The sequence below is a fragment of the Scyliorhinus canicula genome, chromosome 1, assembly GCF_902713615.1.
Source record: "Scyliorhinus canicula chromosome 1, sScyCan1.1, whole genome shotgun sequence".
NCBI classification, from domain to species: Eukaryota; Metazoa; Chordata; class Chondrichthyes; order Carcharhiniformes; family Scyliorhinidae; genus Scyliorhinus; species Scyliorhinus canicula.
Genome location: NC_052146.1, coordinates 132,809,713 through 132,827,596, shown reverse-complemented (window position 1 = coordinate 132,827,596; position 17,884 = coordinate 132,809,713). Strand labels below are relative to the sequence as shown.

Genomic DNA, 17,884 nt, shown 5'->3' with positions numbered 1-17,884 from the left:
GGTATTTACATAACAGTAAATGCAAGTCAAAGCATGAGAAGGGCTTGATCTTGCAGTGCAGCCACTGATCTTTACAGTGCCTCCTGGGATGGTAGAAGGGCATACGATGGAATTTCCCGGAATATGTCCAACCATAGCTGGAAACCTGAAACTATGCGGAGCTATGATCCGAAGTGAATATTTATCATGAATGGGTTTGCTGACAGAATAGCATAGTAGATTGTCAGCATTACAAATACACGCAATTAAGATGGTCAGCACTTGGAGGAGCAAACACTGAATAATGTCAATTAGCCTTACAAATCAGAAAAGAATAATGATTAATTTTCCCTGAATAACTTTTAAGAAGTCAGCACACTTTTAAACATCTTCATCGGTATAATCATCATACCAATAGGAGATAATTTACACACTGCCCTGGTTTGTGAAGCTCTCCCAAGGGGTTTCATTGCTTGAAATTTAGTCGCTGGTTTATAGGCGTTCAGAGATGGATTTGATCCCAACCTGCTGACCCAGCATTGCGAAGAAAATTCCAGGGATTGGTCCCAAGCAGGCCTCTCAAATTGTAGAGCTCTTTCACATTGAATAACCATCATAGTCCATTTCAAAGTATCTGATTTTTCTACAATTGCTTTTGGTTGCAACTGATTCTGCCACCATGCATGGTTGTCATAAACTTTTAACTGTTAATTTAGCTGCCTCACCTCGCAATTTATTGCTGTACTTGGTTATACCGTTACACTTTCTGCAAGGGAAGCAGGATAAAGTCAGTTTTAAGGATCAAGGAGGTAACCATTACCTCAGACCGGAGAATGGTTTAACTCAACTTAAAGGCAACACGCAATTAAATACTTGTTTAAAAAGGTTTTGGATTTAACGATCTGACTATTTAAAGTTTGACTAAACTCAGAAGTAAATTTTCTTATGGCACACTTATTGAAGAATTACTTACAATTTATACAATTGTTTGATAGTTTACTATCAAAGGGTATTGTAATCTTTTACTGGTTGGCAAAAGTTTGTTCAGGTCAGTGACTGCCAAATCATTTGCCAGTCTGTATAAATGCAGAGATGCAAAACCAGCTGTCGACTGCCAGGGCAGTACGCAATGGAAGCACAGTGGCTTCACAGCTCCAGGGTCCCAGGTTCGATTCCCGGCTTGGGTCACTGTCTGTGTGGAGTCTGCACGTTCTCCCAGTGTCTGCGTGGGTTTCCTCCGTGTGCTCCCGTTTCCTCCCACAGTCCAAAGATGTACGGGTTAGGTGGATCCGCCATGCTAAAATATCCTAAGTGTCCAAAGGAGTTGACTAGGGGTTGCTGGGTTGCTGTGGAGATGTGGGCTTGAGGAGGGTGCTCTTTGTAGGGGCCGGTGCAGAGTCGACGGGCCAAGTGGCCTCCTTCCGCACTGTAGATTCTATGACCAATGTTGGAGGTGTCTGCCGAAAGTATCAGTTGGTTTATCTGATTCTCAGGGAGGCAGTAGTGTGGCCTCTTTTACAGTCTTGAAGCCAGGAATAAAACAGAGTCAATTGTAAACACTTAGAATGTTATGCACACAATATGTTTCAATGACTGAACATTTGAAAAATGTCAAGCTTAGGATATATCAAATGTACTCGACAATCAAATAAAATTTGAGACACTTGCATGCCAAAACATGATAGTTTACAGAAACACCAGCTTTTTATGTCTGCTGTTAAAACTATTTTCAACTTGTCAAGAAGAAAAAATTGCACTAAAACCATTCCTAAAGCAAGTACCGTGAAATGTTAAATGACTAAATGGAGCTGAAAGAGCCACAACCACATAGATTTATCATAACCACAGAAATATTCCATTTGAATGAGTCACGGTTTCAACCTTCCCCTTCGAAACCAGACTCCTCATCCTCATCTACATCAGTTGATTATCATAACATTTAGATCCATAGACAGTCAATAGTTAGCAGATCACACCAGTTTCTATGAGAATTTCATAATAACTAAAAGAAACACACATTTTTAAAATGGTTTTAAAATCTTCAGTTGTAACAATAGTAGTGCTGGCTCCACCCCTTCGTGATTTAATTCTTCAAGATATTATTATTTTGGAACATTGCGGGACTGTGCACCTTTAAGCTTCTTACAACCAAGTTCAACAACAAAATTGGAAGCAGAGTGCTGACCGAGCATGCAGTCACTATTAGTTTCATTATCTCAAGATTGATTGATTACTTAAAGTTATTGGCACTCACATAAAAACGTATTAAAAAGGTGTCAGTGACAGGTCTTTTATAATAAACTATTAAAAATACTGTACTAATAATAAAACAGTTACTTGTGGAGGACATTGAGATTAAGATTTAAATTTAGTTTTGTTTTCAGAGAATATGTTATCTGCTTAGCAATTACATGGAGTATGTGATAATTTGAGGTCTATTTACATCATGTCCTGACTTGACGATGTGATTTTTGCGATTGGTGGTTTCAGTGAGTCATTCAAATATTTGAAAAAGTCTTCAAATAAAATCATACAACTGTTTATGTATACCAGATGGATCATTTGAAAAATCTATGAATCAAGCACATTAACCTTTCACTTTTGGGTCAATCAAAAGGTGATCTCTAGGTCCTGACTGAAAAGGGTAGAGCAGTACAAAAAAATAAGCTAGCTCTGAAATCCGACCAATTCAAATTTGAATCTACTTCCATTGTATAAATCAGAAGGATAATTGGAGCATCTGGCTTAAAATTGGTTTGATAGATATGCCTGGACATTGAATTGTTCAAGGCATTCACATTCAACGAATATCAAAGCAAAAGGCAATGCCACAATTCCCAGTTTTCAAGTTCATCCTTTGTACTTAGTCTGATGTAGAAAGTGTTTACTTCAACAAAACACGATGTCTGATCACAACTTTTCAACATCCAGACAAATGTTCAAAACAGATTTTAAGCCACATTATCCTTCTGATGTTTATAATCATGTGTTGGTGGTGAGTTCTTATGCACCTGCTACCGTTGTCTGTCCAAGTGGTAGAGGTCGGGGATTTGGAGTGTGCTGTCAAAAAAGCCTTGGTGAGTTACTGCACTGCCTCTTGCACATAGTACATACTAGTGGTGGGAGTGAATGGTATGCGAATCAAGCCGGCTGATTTGTCTTTAGTGAGGGCTCTTGCAACTACACTCATCATGTTTAGTGGAAAGGATTCCATCATAAACCCCACCTAGGCCGTGCATATGGTGGAAAGGTTTTGGGGAATATGGAGGCAAATAATTTGCCACCGAATGTAGCCTCTGGCCTGAGACACATTCATGCACAGAAGGTAGCCACACAGCCCTTCAAGTATATGCTAAGGTCATGGCAGAGCAATCAAGTCAAGACCACACCCCTGCAACTTTATTTCATTGCAAAACCTATCCAATTTTCTTTTGAAGTCATTGATTGTTTCCACTTCCACTATCCTCGTAAGTAATGAGTTCCAGTCATTACAATTTACTGCATAAAAATGTACTTCCTCATATCCTTCCTGCATCTCTTGCTCAAGAACCCAAATCTGTGCTCCCTAGTCCTTGTGCCATCAACTAATGGGAACAATTTTTCCTTGACTACCTTATTGAAGCCGGTCATGATCCTGTATACCTCTACGATATCTACCCTCAATAACCTTTGCTCCAAGAACAAAGCTTTTTTCAAAAAAAAATTAATTAAATTTAGAGAATCCAATTTTTTCTTCCAATTAAAGGGCAATTTAGTGTGGCCAATCCATCGACCTGCACATCTTTGGGTTGTGGGGATGAAACCCACGCAGACACGGGGTGAATGTGCAAACTCCACAAACCCAGCTACCTAACCTTCCAGCTAAGATCCCACACCCCTTTGAACTATTCTAATAAATCTCCTCTTCACCTCTCAAAAGGACCATGGCTTCCTTCCTAAAATGTGGTGACCTGAAACAGAAATAATAGCGTAGCTGGTGCCTAACCACAGCTCTATAAATATTCAGCATAAATTCCCTGCTTCTGTACTCAATGAGCGCAATTTTCCAGAAAAACTTCTAAGTGTGCGAGCAAGCAGGAATTGCTGCAAGTTTCCTGGAGCTCAAGCCAGCGAGGCGAGTAGGCACATGTTCTCCTCGCCTCCCAAGGGAGCGTCCACCCCACCCGCCCTCCACCCCCTCCCCTTCAACCCTCCCTCCACGTACCCACCCCCACAACTGTTAACAACACGTGTGGCAAATGATGCCCTCTGTTTCCTCAGGAAAAGCTCTCCCATAAACGGCAGGAGAGAGCCCAGACTGGCAGTGGGGTGCCAGACTTGAGAATCCTCACCTCCTTCGAGGAGCGGGTCTTCGAGGTGACCAGGGTGGCCGAGGACAGGGCGGTCACCCACGCGGAGGCCAGTAGATGCCACAAATGTGAGCGCCGATTGCCTTACCGGCTGACCCATCCCTCGCACTGACCACATTTCCATCTCCAGCTGACGGCGCCAGTTCATCACGGGCAGCACCCTCTCTTGACTCCGAGGAGATCACCTTGGAGGAGAGCTCACAGCTGTCATCCTCACCCTACACCAGCGCAGATACACACACCTCGGTCGGAAATGTTAGTGAACAGGCTTTTGGGGCATAATGTGGTGAGCACCACACTACTGAGCACATCTGGTGGAGGCAGGAACCCCTAGGCGAGATAACAGAGCGCTGCTGGATTCCTGGACCCAGCTGGGTCCCAGCTTGATGCTGAGCCTCTGGAAGTAGGTTAACCAGAGCTGATGCAGACGATAGGGAGCAGCCAGGACATTCAGAGGGAGATGTCAGCGTCACTCTAGCAAATCCATAGCAGCTTGGAAGAGTCCCAGAGGCTACAGGCACAGGAGATGACACAAGCTGAGTGGCACCGAGGGCAACACTGCTAGGGTGGTGACCGCAGTGGAAAGCCTCGTGCACAGCATTGGCACCATGAGTGACGCTGCCCAAGGCATCACGCAGTCGGTGACTACCATGGCTGAGGGTTTAGGTAGAATGTCTGCCTCGCTGGGGGATGTCACCCAGTACCAGGCCGATCTTGATGAGGTTCTGCGGGACATGTCTCTCTCTCAGATGGGCATTGCCAAGGTGCTGCAGAGCATGTGTCATCAGCCTGCTGGTTGTGGCCCTTTCCACCGCTTCTGCTGTCTCTTCAGCCCCTCCAGCTTCTGTTCGCTGGCATCCTTCCTCGGTTACCCTCCTCAGGTTGTTGAGGGTATGGTCATAATGTCGGACCCCAAAACATGATTTGATTGGTTGTATAGCATACATAGTTCCTTTCATCCTTGTGCTGAGATTAGAGAATATTACACTAATTTGAAGCATGTAAATATTACAAACAATTTATGCTAAATTAATTGAATCGTCATAGCACTATGCAATAAAATTAAACGTTCTGACCATGACTATTTACTTACATTTCAGGCCTGCATCTTTTATTTTTCAATTTTCAGGTTAAGGTACAATGAGGATCAAGAGGTTCATCATTACAGGTTCTGAATGCATGAGTACACCACCTCTTCTCTTCCATAACAAATCTCACTTCCCCGAGCTATTTATATTACAAAATGTAAGAGTACTATAGTAAATAAATGTGCTCAAAGGTTAAGCAATGCAATAAAGTTATTTTGCACAAAAGTCAAGCAATTTAATATCTCAAACTGTAACTACACTTGTCAGAATTAATTTTGCACCATTATAAAAAATATTCCTAGCTGATGAAGATCCTACAACTTCCTTGATAAAAGAAATAGTTACAGTAGGTAGCATTTTTAAAAATCAAACATTGTCAGAGCTGCTTAACCATTTTTAGTACAAACACTTGCAGCTGTTAGAAGATAATATTTTCATTTGATGCCTAATTGCTTCCACTATCATTTCATTGGTTTATTTATTTTTTACCCCTAAGAGATCAAGAGCAAGCATTTTATCCTTTCTTAATGAAGAACATAAGAAAGTAAGAAACAGGGCAGAAAGGCGGCGCAGTGGTTAGCACTGCTGCCTCACAGCATCGAGGTCCCAGGTTTAATCCTGACCTGGTGTCACTGCGTGTGGAGTTTGCACATTCTCCTCGTTTTTGCGTGGGTTTCGTCCCCACAACCCAAGGAGGTGCAGGGTAGGTGGATTGGCCACACTAAATTGCCCCTTAATTGGAAAAAAATTAATTGGGTACTCTAAATTTATTTTAAAAAGAAAATAAGAAACAGGAGTAGGACATTTGGCTTCTCAAGCCCGCTCCATCATTCAATAAAATCAATGTAGATCTCCACTTTCTTGCCTGTCCCAATAACCCTTGTCCCACTTGTGGATCAAAAATCTGTCTAACTCAGCCTGGAATACATTCATTGGCCCAGCCTCACTGCTCTCTCGGGTAGAGAATTCCCAAGATTAACAGCATTCAGAAGCAGGAGTTCCTCATCTCCATCTGAAATGGGAGACCTTGAATTTTGAGGGGTAACACATCCTTCCAGGATCTCCCTTGCATAGCCCCTCAAATCATATATATTTCAATAAGATCACCTCTCATTTTTCAAAACCCCAAGCAAAGGCCCCAACCTCGTCATAAAACATCGCCTTCATCCCAGGAGTGAGCCTTCTCTGAACTGACTCCAATGCATGTATATTTAAGGAAATCAGTACTCTAGGCATGCAGTACTCTAGGTGTGGTCACACCAATGCCCTGTACAACTGTAGCAAAACTCCTTTACTTTTATACTCCATCTCCCTTGCAGTTAGGGCTAACAGTCAATTTGCCTTCCTATTTAGTTGCTGTACGTGCATGGCAACACTTTGAGATTCATGTACAAAGACATCTACGCCCATTTGCATTGAAGCATTCTGCACTGTCTACATTTAAATAAAATTCTGCTTTTCTATGTTCCCTGCCTGTAATGATGCACTTTCACTGACTTCATTAATGGACAAAGACTTCATTTTTAATTTATTTTTAGTTTAATTAATTTTTTTAAAAAAAGAGTATCCAATTTTTTCCTCCCCAAATAAGGGGCATTTTAGCATAGACAATTCACCTGCCCTGCACATCTTTTTGAGTTGTGGGTGTGAGGCCCACACAGACATGGGGAAAATGACCTGGAGTCGGGATCGAACCCGGGTCCTCAGCACTGCTAACCACCACGCCACCCTGAACCCAGACTTCATTAGTGACACAATGTGGTGATTGTCCCTTTAAGAGTAAAACAGCAGGAGTACGGGTCATCTCAGTGCCTTGGAAGGTGCACCTCTCTTTCGTGAAGCAAACTCCAGCCTGAAATCCCACCCCTTCTAAGTTTGCTAAATGCTCGGCCTCTGTTCATCCAATTACAAGGACATCATCAAGGTACACTACAACACGTGGCAGTCCCTGTGGCAGAGTCTCCATTGTCCTGAGGAATATTTCAAATGCTGAAGACACGCCAAAAGGGGGCATGTGTACTGAAACTTATCGTGTATTTATCGTGACATACCCTGAGAACAGTCATCGAATTAGAGCTGCTGGTACACTCTACTCATATCCAGCTTTGTGCAAGATTGATGGCCTCCCTGCTTTGCATACAGGTCTTTAATTCTCCAGCTAGGATATTTACCCAGCTTGGCAGCCTCGCCACAAATGCAGATGGTCTTGTCCGATTTCCATACAGGACTAAAGGTGCTGCCCATTTAGAGAACTGAATTACTGGATAATGCCTAATTCTTCCAACCTGTTTAACTCAGTATCCACATACCTGTCTTGCCCTAAAGAATCAGGGAGCCTCTGGATCCACATAAATCTTAGTTTGTAGCCCTTTTATTTTGCCTAATTCATCACAGACACCATTCTTGTATTTTCCTATCAGTTTGGGCAGTCCCCTTACCGCACTTGAAAAATCCCAGCCCAATTCAACACGATTTATTTTAACCAATCACGGTCAAGGAGGTTTGGTCCTTCCTCCATCATTATCGCTGGGAGCTGGGTAGACTGTTGTCCATAGCTTACAGGATATCATTGTGGTGCCTATTATTTTTATTGTTTCTCCCATATAAGTCTTCAACTTGACTGAAGTCCTCGTCATGTTCAATGGTTGGATTCCCTCTTTTAGGTACTGAAATATATGCTTGCCCAGAGTGACTGATACTTCTGTATCCACTTGAGGCTTCCTTCCCACTTATTTGGAGCATTATAGTTTTGAGACTATCTTGCCAATTTTTATATTAAACAGAGTGAACACCAGAATCACAAGTGGCTCAGCTCTTCCATATTGTATACTTGTAACATCTTAGTTGATTGATTACTCAGCAATCTTGATTTAGCTCTGCACTTCTTTATCAAATGTCCTCTTTTGTGACGGTAAACCACTCAGCCCCCTTAAACCAACATGATTCAGGATTCAAGAGTGTGGTTACTTCCACATCGGTAACATTCCACTTTAAGCATTCCTGGCTGATTGCCTATTCTGCACCTTCTCTTTTTGTTGGTGGCTGAAATTGTTTCCCATTTCATGTCTGCTTCAGTGGCTGGCTGCAGATTGCTGCCTTAATTTATAAGTGACGCTATTTTGTGCGTTCTGCAGCTTGTGCACCTTTTTCAGCGCTTTCCACGGCCAGCACCATCTCCATTGCCGATTCAAAATTTATGCCAGCCTCTGCAAGTAATCTGCATTGAATAGCGCAATTCACGCCACAGATTAACCTATCCCATTATAAGCCGTTTAGGATGGCTCCAAAATTACACTACTCTGATAATTGTTTCGGTTTAGCAATGTATGTTTCGGTTTAGCAATGTAAGTTGTGATCAATTCACCTTGGCTCTCACCCTCTAATTAAACCTTTGCAGTAGGACTGATGGTTGAGGGTAATTGAGCCTTCACTAAATCCACAAGCTCACTAAATTATTTGGAATTGGGTGCATTTTGGGCTGTCGGACTGCAAATAAGGTTCTATGTCTGAGTTCCACTAACATTTAGGGGAATTGCTTTGCACTTCACTTTTTATTTCATTTGCTTGGAAATAATACCAAGGCACTCAACATATAGTGTCGAGTGCTTGGTGGAGGAGTCAAATGAGTATTAGCCCAAAGAGGGGCATTCTGATGAGTATTTTCTTCCCCTTCAGCCTTCAATTAAAACAGGATACTCACAGGTGTCAGGCCAGAGGCATTGTCAGGATCATTTATCATTGTTGTCAGATGTAATAATGCCTTTTTACAGACTTCCATTATTTTTTTGTAAATATTTCTCTTTAAAAACTTTAAAAACAATTTTAGTACAAAACCTACAAAAACACAGAACAACAATTAAACAATAAGAATCCCCTCCCTACCCTCCTCTTCCCTTACAAAAGTAAAACTCAGTTACTAAGATCTTCCCCGCCACTCCTCATCTTGTAACCTCCCCCCGACAGCTAACAGTGACGTGCTCTTTAAAGTACAATATAAATGGCTGCTATCTGCAGTGAACCCTTCCACTGACCCTCTCACGGTAAACTTAACCTTCTTGAGATGTAAAAATGGCATCAGGTCACCTCGCCCCGCCGAGGTGCTTGGCGGTGTAATCAACCTCCAGCCTATGAGGATCTGTCCTCCTTGACACCAGTGAGGCAAAGGCCAGGACATTATTCCCCTCCCCGGTCTAGAGTTCCGGCACAACCGAAATTCCCAAAATCGCCACCAATGGACAAGGCTCCAACCCAATGTTCAGAGTTGCCGACAGTCTCAAAAAAAAGGACCTCCTGAAGTCTGCCAGCTTTGAGCATGACTAGAACATGTGCTGTTGATGTGCAGGGACCCCCAGACACCCAAACGCACCTCATCATCTACACCTTCAAAAAAATCGACTCATTCCAGCCTTCACAAGTTGTGCTCAGAAGACCACTTTCAGCTGGATGAGACTCAGCCTCGCACAGGATGAGGTCAAGTTCATCCTGCTCAACGTCTCACTCCAAACCTCGCTAGGCTTGCTCCCCTCACAGACTCTGCTTCCACCCTAATCCAAAGCTGTTTATCTTGTAAAACAGAAAAGGCCCCAAAATGCTGCAAGACTCCCATAACGTTATCTATTGGCACCTCCGGACCCCTCACGTATAATAGTAAGTAGTCGATGTACAGCGAGACCTTTTGTCCCACCCACCTCTAACTATTCCTCCCTATTTATTCGAGGAACTCGGGGCCATGGCTAGTGCAAACAGCAACAGTGACAACAGACATCCCTGCCTGGGCCCCCTGTAAAGTCGAAAGGGGTTGGAGGTTACTTAATTTGTGTAAACTGGCAAATGGGTCGTTTTAACAGCTGCACCCAGGCTACAAAGCCTGACCCAAATATTTTTCTAAAACTTCAAACAGATAATCCCACTTGGCGGCTTCTCTGCGCCGAGCAAGATTATGATCTCCAGGACCCGACGCTCCCCCAGGGCAAGCACCACATTTAACAGTCATCTCGCGTTCGCCTTTAACTTCCGCCCCTTAATGAAACCCGTTGGGTCTTTCCCCACCACCTCTGGCAGACAAGGTTCCAGTCTTAATGCCATCACCTTATTGAGCAGCTTCGTGTCCACATTTATTAGGGAGATCGGACGATACGACCTGCAATCTAAGGAGTCCTCGTATTTTTTCAAGAGAAGGGAATCAAAGTCTACCTCAGCGCCTGTAGCAAAGCGCCTTTCTCCACGGAGTCCCTAAATATCCCTAACGATAGGGGGGGCTAATAATAAGTCTATGAATTTTTTATAAAATCCCACCAGGTGAAGTCAGTAGGGAGGCGCTGAGGTTAGCACTGCTGCCTCACAGCTCCGAGGACCTGCGTTTGATCCAGGCCCCAGGTCACTGTCCATGTAGAGTTTGCGCATTCTCCCAGTGTCTGCATGGGTCTCACCCCCACAACCCAAAAAGATACGCAGGGTAGGTGAATTGGCCATGCTAAATTTCCCCCTTAATTGGAAAACAAATTGGACACTAAATTTATATTTTAAACAAAGGCCCACCGGGAACCCACCAGGTTCTGGGGTGGCACAGTGGTTAGCACTGCTGCCTCACAGCACTGAGGACCCAGGTTCGATCCCGGCCCCGGGTCATTGTCCGGGTGGAGTTTGCACATTCTCGCAGTGTCTGCATGGGTCTCACCCCCATAACCCAAAGATGTGCAGGGTAGATGGATTGGCCATGTTAAGCTGACCTGTAATTGGAAAAAGATAATTGGGTACTCAATGTTTTTTTTTAAAAAAAAGGAACCCATCAGGTTCTGGTGCGTTCACCGGCTGCATCAGTTTCATAGCGTGCTTGATCTCATCCAATTCCAGTGTAGTTTCAAGATCCTTTCATAAGTCCTCCTCCACCGTTGGAAACTCCAAGTAACCCAGGAATTCCACCATATCTTTCCCATCGCGTGGAGTGCAACATACATAGATTTTGGTAAAAGGTCTTAAATACCTCATTTACCTTCTTCTGATCCGAGACCGTCCCTCATTTTGCACCCTTATCTGGGTAATCTTTCTCTTAGCCTCTTATTTCCTCATTTCATATTTCAGGAGCCGACTTACCTTCTCCCCATATTTGTTAATAACCCCCCTTAGCTCATCACAGCTGTCGTGCTGCCTATCTGTAGTGATCAGATCAAACGGCGTTTGCAGTTTCCTCCTCTCGCTAATAGTTTTTGGGATGGGGTGTCTGCACTCTTATGATCTACCTTTAATACTGACTACTAGTTTTTTCCCACTCCCTCCATGCCTACAACTCTAAACAGGCCTTAAAAGATAACATTTCTCATCTAATTACAACCTTCAGTGCTTCCCACAGTGTCAAGGGAGAGGCCTCGTCATTGTTAAAAATATAATCCTGATAGCCCCAGAGTCCTTGCACAGAACCCAATGTCTGCGAGCAGACCCACATCCACCCCTTTCAATGCCCCTTACCTACCCCCAACTCAAGGTCCATCCAATGTGGGGCATGGTCAGAAAACACTACCACTGAGCGATCGGCTTATGACAAAGTATTCAATCCTAGAATAAACTGCATACGGAGGGGAAGAACACGAACTCTTTCTCCCTCCGGTGACCGAACCGCCAAGAGCCAGTGTCCCCATGCCGCTCAATTAATGCTTTTGCCATATCACTCAGGCCAGTGATCTTGGCATAGAACAATCTACCCTCTAGTCTTGCACGGCACAGTAGCACATTGCTTAGCACTGTTACTTCACAGCTTCACGGTCCCAGGTTCGATTCCAGACTTGGGTCACTGTCTGTGGAGAGTCTGCACGTTCTTCCCGTGTCTGCGTGGGTTTCCTCCGGGTGCTCTGGTTTCCTCCCACAGTCCAAAGATGTGGTTAGGTGGATTGGCCATGCTAAATTGCCCCTTAGTGTCCAAAAAGATGGGGTGGAGTTACAGAGTAATGGGGATGGGGGGAGGCGTGGGCTTGGGTAGGGTGCTCTTTCCAAGGGCCGGTGCAGACTCAATGGGCCGAATGGCCTCCTTCTGTACTATTAGTTCTATGATTTTATGACAATTCGTGTCTCCTCCCATAATAAATTGATGTGTCTTGACCCGTTATCCTTGCCAACAACTGTTTCAGGAACATTGTATCATCCCAATTCGGGACATAAACATTCACCAACACCACTAATATCCCTTCAAACACCCCCGTTACTATAACATACCTCACTCCCGGATCTGCTAATACCATCTCCGAACGAAACCGGACCCTTTATTAATAAGGATCGTCACCCCCTGGGCTCTGCTGTCAAATCCCAAATGGAAAACGTGGCTCAATCAAGTCTTCCGAAGCCACACCTAATCTTGCTCCCGCAGGTGGGTCTCCTGGAGGACCCTACCCCAGTCAACAGATAGCCTATTGCCTTTTCTAACCCCCTCCCAGTCCACCCACCCCCCAAGCCTATCGCCTCTTCTAACCCCCTTCCAATTCCCCCCCGTCCTCTAGATCCATCGAGTTTCACCAAACTAGCCCGATATGTCGCATCCCGATCCCCCACCTGACTTCCATTAACTAGATCTCTTACTAATGCTGGTAAGGCGACTACCCCACCCCAGGTCCCATCTATTCCTTAACTCTTGCCTTCATACCTGCCCCAAGCACTTTTCTCCCCCCAGATCCTCTCTCCCACCAATAATAAATAAAGGCATTAAACTAAGGAACGATACTCCCATCTCCCAGCGTCCTAAAAATTATTAAGCTCATAAAGGAGGAAAATATTTTTTTAAAAACAGAACAGTGGAAATGACCCCATCCAAACATCGCTACTGTTAACCCAACTCAACACCTTAACAACATGAACAATAAAAGCAGTAAAATATTAAAATCCCAACTGACCACTACCCGCCCACATCCCTCAAGCCATGTCCAGACCATACCTACTCAGGAGTTTCAAAATAGAAATCTTTCAAGTTAAATGTGACCCTTAATTTCGCTGGGTACAATCCCAATTGCACTCTTCCATTAAACAGGACCATCTTCACCTTCTGGAAGGGCTGCACCAAGCACAGTGGTTAGCACCATTGTTCACAGTGCCAGGGTCCCAGGTTCGATTCCCTGATTGTTGGTCTTCTTACTGTCTGTGTGTTCTCCCTGTGTCTGCGTGTTTCCTCCGGGTGCCCCGGTTTCCTCCCACGAGTCCCAAAAGACGTGCTGTTAGGTAATTTGGACAATCTGAATTCTCCCTCACCCGAACAGGCGCCGGAGTGTGGCGAAGAGTGGATTTTCACAGTGTTAATGTAAGTCGACTTGTGACAATAATAAAGATTATTATTGAAGGCCGTCTGTCCTTTCGCCAGATCTGTGCCAATGTCCTGGTAAATCCTTACCATGTTGCCGTCTCAGTTGATGTTGCAGGCTTTCTTGGCTCATCCCAGAACCCGCTTCTTTTTCTGAAAACTATGAAATCGAATGATTGCTGCTCGAGGTGGCTCATTCGGACGCGGTTTCTGCCTCAAGGCTCTGTGTGCCTGCAGAGCTCCAGCACAGCAAATACCTCATCGCCGCTCATCAATTGGGAAAACTTTGCAGAAAAGTATTTTGTCGGCCTTACGCCCTCAACTCCCTCAGGTAAACTCACCAGCTTCAGTTCATGAGCCTGGAGCTATTTTCTAAATAATCCAGCATCACCCTGAAGCCCTTGTTCCTGTCTCTGGCGATCGCCATTTCAGCCTCCAAAGTCCGTCTTCACGCTGGGATAAGGCTTTTCAATTTCTCCACCTGCGCGCCTAATTGTTTTGCTCAGTTGCTCCCTTAGTGGACCCAAAGCTTCCTCCACCGTGGTTTCAAATGAAGTATTCAATTCCTGACCTTGTTTCTCGAAGCACTCATCCATTTCCGCACCAAATTTTTTTAATTCTCTAGCTACCGCCCTACCATCATGTTGAAGATGATAGGCATGGCCGTCTCCATCGCCATCGTTGCTGGGGCTCAACGTCTGCAATTTCACCCCTCCGATCATCTTCAATGTCAGTTTTGACATAGAACTCTTTGTGGTCAGTTTCACTTCTGGGAGAGTATGTTTTTTTAAAAAGAATCTTTCAATCGGGCAGTTAAGCCCAAGTGCTGGAGCCTACGCGGGAGCCACCTGAGATGTGGCTGCTATTTCATGCCACCACACTAAGTCCCCATAGACTTCATTACTGAACACAAAAGGTGTTTATTCACCAGACTGTACAGCAGCCGCATGGTTGTAGGTTGCTCCCAAATCGTCCCTGCCTAGGAACTTCTCTCACCATTGGGTGATTCCACACAGAATCCTGATTGGTCACCCTGGCCAGGTTACTCTTACTCTGCTGTGTTGCCCTTAAAGGGACAATTACTACACTGCCAAAGTGGGGAACCTCACATTTTCCTCTCCTGCCAAATATTTTGCCCACTCACTTAACCTTAACTTGCTTTCCAAACGGTGCTCGCTTCGGCAGCACATATACTAAAATTGAAACGATATAAATAAGATTAGCATAGCCCTGCCCAAAGATGACAAAATCGTGAAGCATTCCATATTTTTAAATCAATTTGCTTTCCCAGCTATCTCTTTATCGTCAGCAAGTTTGACTACAATACACACTTCCTTCATCCAAGTCACTAATACAGTTTGTAAATTATTTTTCTGAAAACTATGAAATCGAATGATCACTGCTCGAGGTGGCTCATTCGGACACGGTTTCTGCCTCAAGGCTCTGTGTGCCTGTCGAGCTCCAGCACAGCAAATACCTTATTGCCGCTCATCAATTGGGAAAACTTTGCAGAAAAGTATTTTGTCAGCCTTACACCCTCTGATCTCTGTGACACCCCACTGGTTACACTTTATCAACCTGAAAATGACCAATTTATCCCGACTCTTTGGGACCAACGACCACAATGCGCCAGTAAAACAGGTCGGGATCGTTTTGGAGGCCTCGGACATCAGGATGCTGGTTAAAAATGGTGTCCCAATCTCTCACCACGCTGGGGAGTTCCGGTGAGCGGAGCTCCCAACTGCACAAAACGGGGTGTGCACGGGTTTGGCCACACGTTCCCCATTCAGCCCCCTTATACAATGAGAGTCATGTTGAATAGCCATATGTCTCTCGGCACTGCGAGTGCTGGGAAACATGTGGCTAAACGCGTTTGCTAGGGGAGTCTTACCTTTTGGGACATTTGCGCCATTGCTTCGATTTTAGCTAATCAAGCCTCTATTCATGCTATTATATCACCCCCATACCCTGCGTAGTAGCCTTTTATCTGGCACCTTATCAAATCCCTTTCGGAAATCAAATGCTTTTTGGAAATCCAAATACACTAAATCTACTGGGTCCAATTTTCCCATCCTGTTTGCCACATTTCAAGGAACTCTAATAGATTTCATACTTTTTTTCTTCTTTTTTTTTCCAGTTTTCCCATTTTATTTCACAACGACTGTACATGAAGGCACAGTACCAGAACAGATCAATGTACAGATCTTCTCATGACCAGCACCCACGGTGTCTCTATATCGTTGGGTCTTAGAAAAAGATGTATAAACAGAAGCGTCAGTGTCCATTTGCCAAGTAAGATTCATCAAAGACTGGTCAGTACTGCATCTTCAGCAGTTGTTCACCTCGACCTCTGCCTCACCTTTCGTCTTTTATGCTTCAGCCTGCGCATACGCTTCTTCCGCCACTTAGCTCTCATGTCGACAAGGATCTCAAGAGCCCAGAACCGAAAAGCATAGATTTCATACATAATATTCCTTTCATTAAACCATGCCGATTCTGCTTGATTGAATTAAAATTTTATAATTGTCCTGCTATTATTTCCTTATTAATCGATTAGGCTAAGTGGCCTAGAATCTTGCTTTCAATCGCCCTTCTTTCTTGAATAAAGGTATATTTGTGGTTTTCAAATCCATTGGGACCTTTCCAAATCTAGGGAATGTTGCAAGATTACAACCAGAGCATCCACCATCTCTGCATTCACTTCCTTTAAGACCCCAAGTTGCAGGCCATCAGGAACAGGGAGCTTGTCAATCTTTGGTTCCATTAGGTTTCCTATTACGTTTTCCTCAGTTTTAAGTTCACTTTTGCCACTTGATTTTCTATTATTTTATTGAGCTATCCTGATCAGCCATTTCCAGCAGTACTAAACTTTTAAGGGTAGAGTCAAGGAGCAAGTTTTAATGAAGAAATGCTATTCTCAAAATTTTCGGTGAAAGCTCTAATCACCCAAACTCAGATTACCATTTCTTCACCATTACATTTTCTCTTCCAATTGTGCTTTAAGTGATGTTTAAGTTTTTCCTCTTCTGGGTTCTGATGCGCCATCTCCCATAATTTCACTGATAAGTTATTCTTCACCTCTGAAAGAAATCAAAAGTTTTCGTACTGTGCAGAATTGGCTCTAGACCAAATTTCTACCTCTAGTACAAACCCAGGGAGTTACAATTTACCAATCATCAGTGATGGTTGTTTCATGTTAAAATTGTAGGGCTGGAAAACAAAATGAACTTCAAAACGATCTATTCCTGACAAGGTTTGTTATTCAGCAATACTGTTGTAACTAATCCCAAAACATTGCCGCAAGTAAATTAACAACACAGAGAATTTCCAGATTAGTCATCGAGGGATTCATGGGAGTAAAAACTTGATGTTCACCCTGTCGGGAAAGACTTGAAGGGATGGAACAGTTTTTTTCAACCGCTCAAGCAGAAACCTGTCATGTTGTCAGTGATCATATTGGACATAATATGCTATGGCATGGAAAGATGGTAGTCCAATTTGCATTAAACGTAATTGACTTTGGGATCGATAGAAAGTCAGCATGGAAGGGACTAAGAAATCCCTTCATTAACAACACAACATCAAGACGGAATTCAATAACACTTTTCTTAGACAATTTGTTTCAAAATCATTTTGCAACTTCTTTTTGCTATTTGCATCATGCTACTTTGATACTGGCATGCTTGCAAGGAATATAATACCTAAATGTTAGCTCAAAAGAAAAGGTTGTGAAAGGAAACAGATCTTCAAATAAAATACAAATCTGACCACTTAACTATGAAAGAATTGAGCCTTTTGTGGACTGAACTTCAATAAGACTAATGAACTGTTTCAGGTTCTGATACATTTCAAGTCTGATGGTTAATGATACAAAAAACATTTTGACAAATCTATCAGAAAGGCCTTTTGATTCATTGTGTGCTGCAACTTTTTATGAAATGTAAATCTGTTACATTTTATGAATTATTTTAGAGTTCTACTCAAGACATGGAATTTTGTTTTACTATAAAAGTAGACAAGTTAACAAAATAATGAGAATTTGGAATGCATTTTGTGTTTTGTTTTTTTAAGAAGGGTTGTGCTGTATCCTAACCTACCTAATCTGACAGCAATTGATTGGTTCTGATGAAATAAGTGTCAAAAGTTCTCACTATGGAGAAGGAAGTAGGCACCCCTGAGATCAATTCCCA

At 43.4% G+C, this 17,884-nt stretch overlaps 1 protein-coding gene and 1 non-coding gene across 4 annotated transcripts in view; one reads left to right on the top strand and one right to left on the bottom strand.

The window, feature by feature from the left end:
• The window catches only part of LOC119967510 (protein argonaute-3), a 189,473-nt gene that overhangs the window by 68,997 nt on the left and 102,592 nt on the right, over positions 1–17,884 (bottom strand). The window lies entirely within an intron of this gene.
• LOC119978656 lies at positions 14,864–14,965 on the top strand. The gene has a single exon (XR_005463523.1). It is a non-coding gene; the product is annotated as a U6 spliceosomal RNA (small nuclear RNA).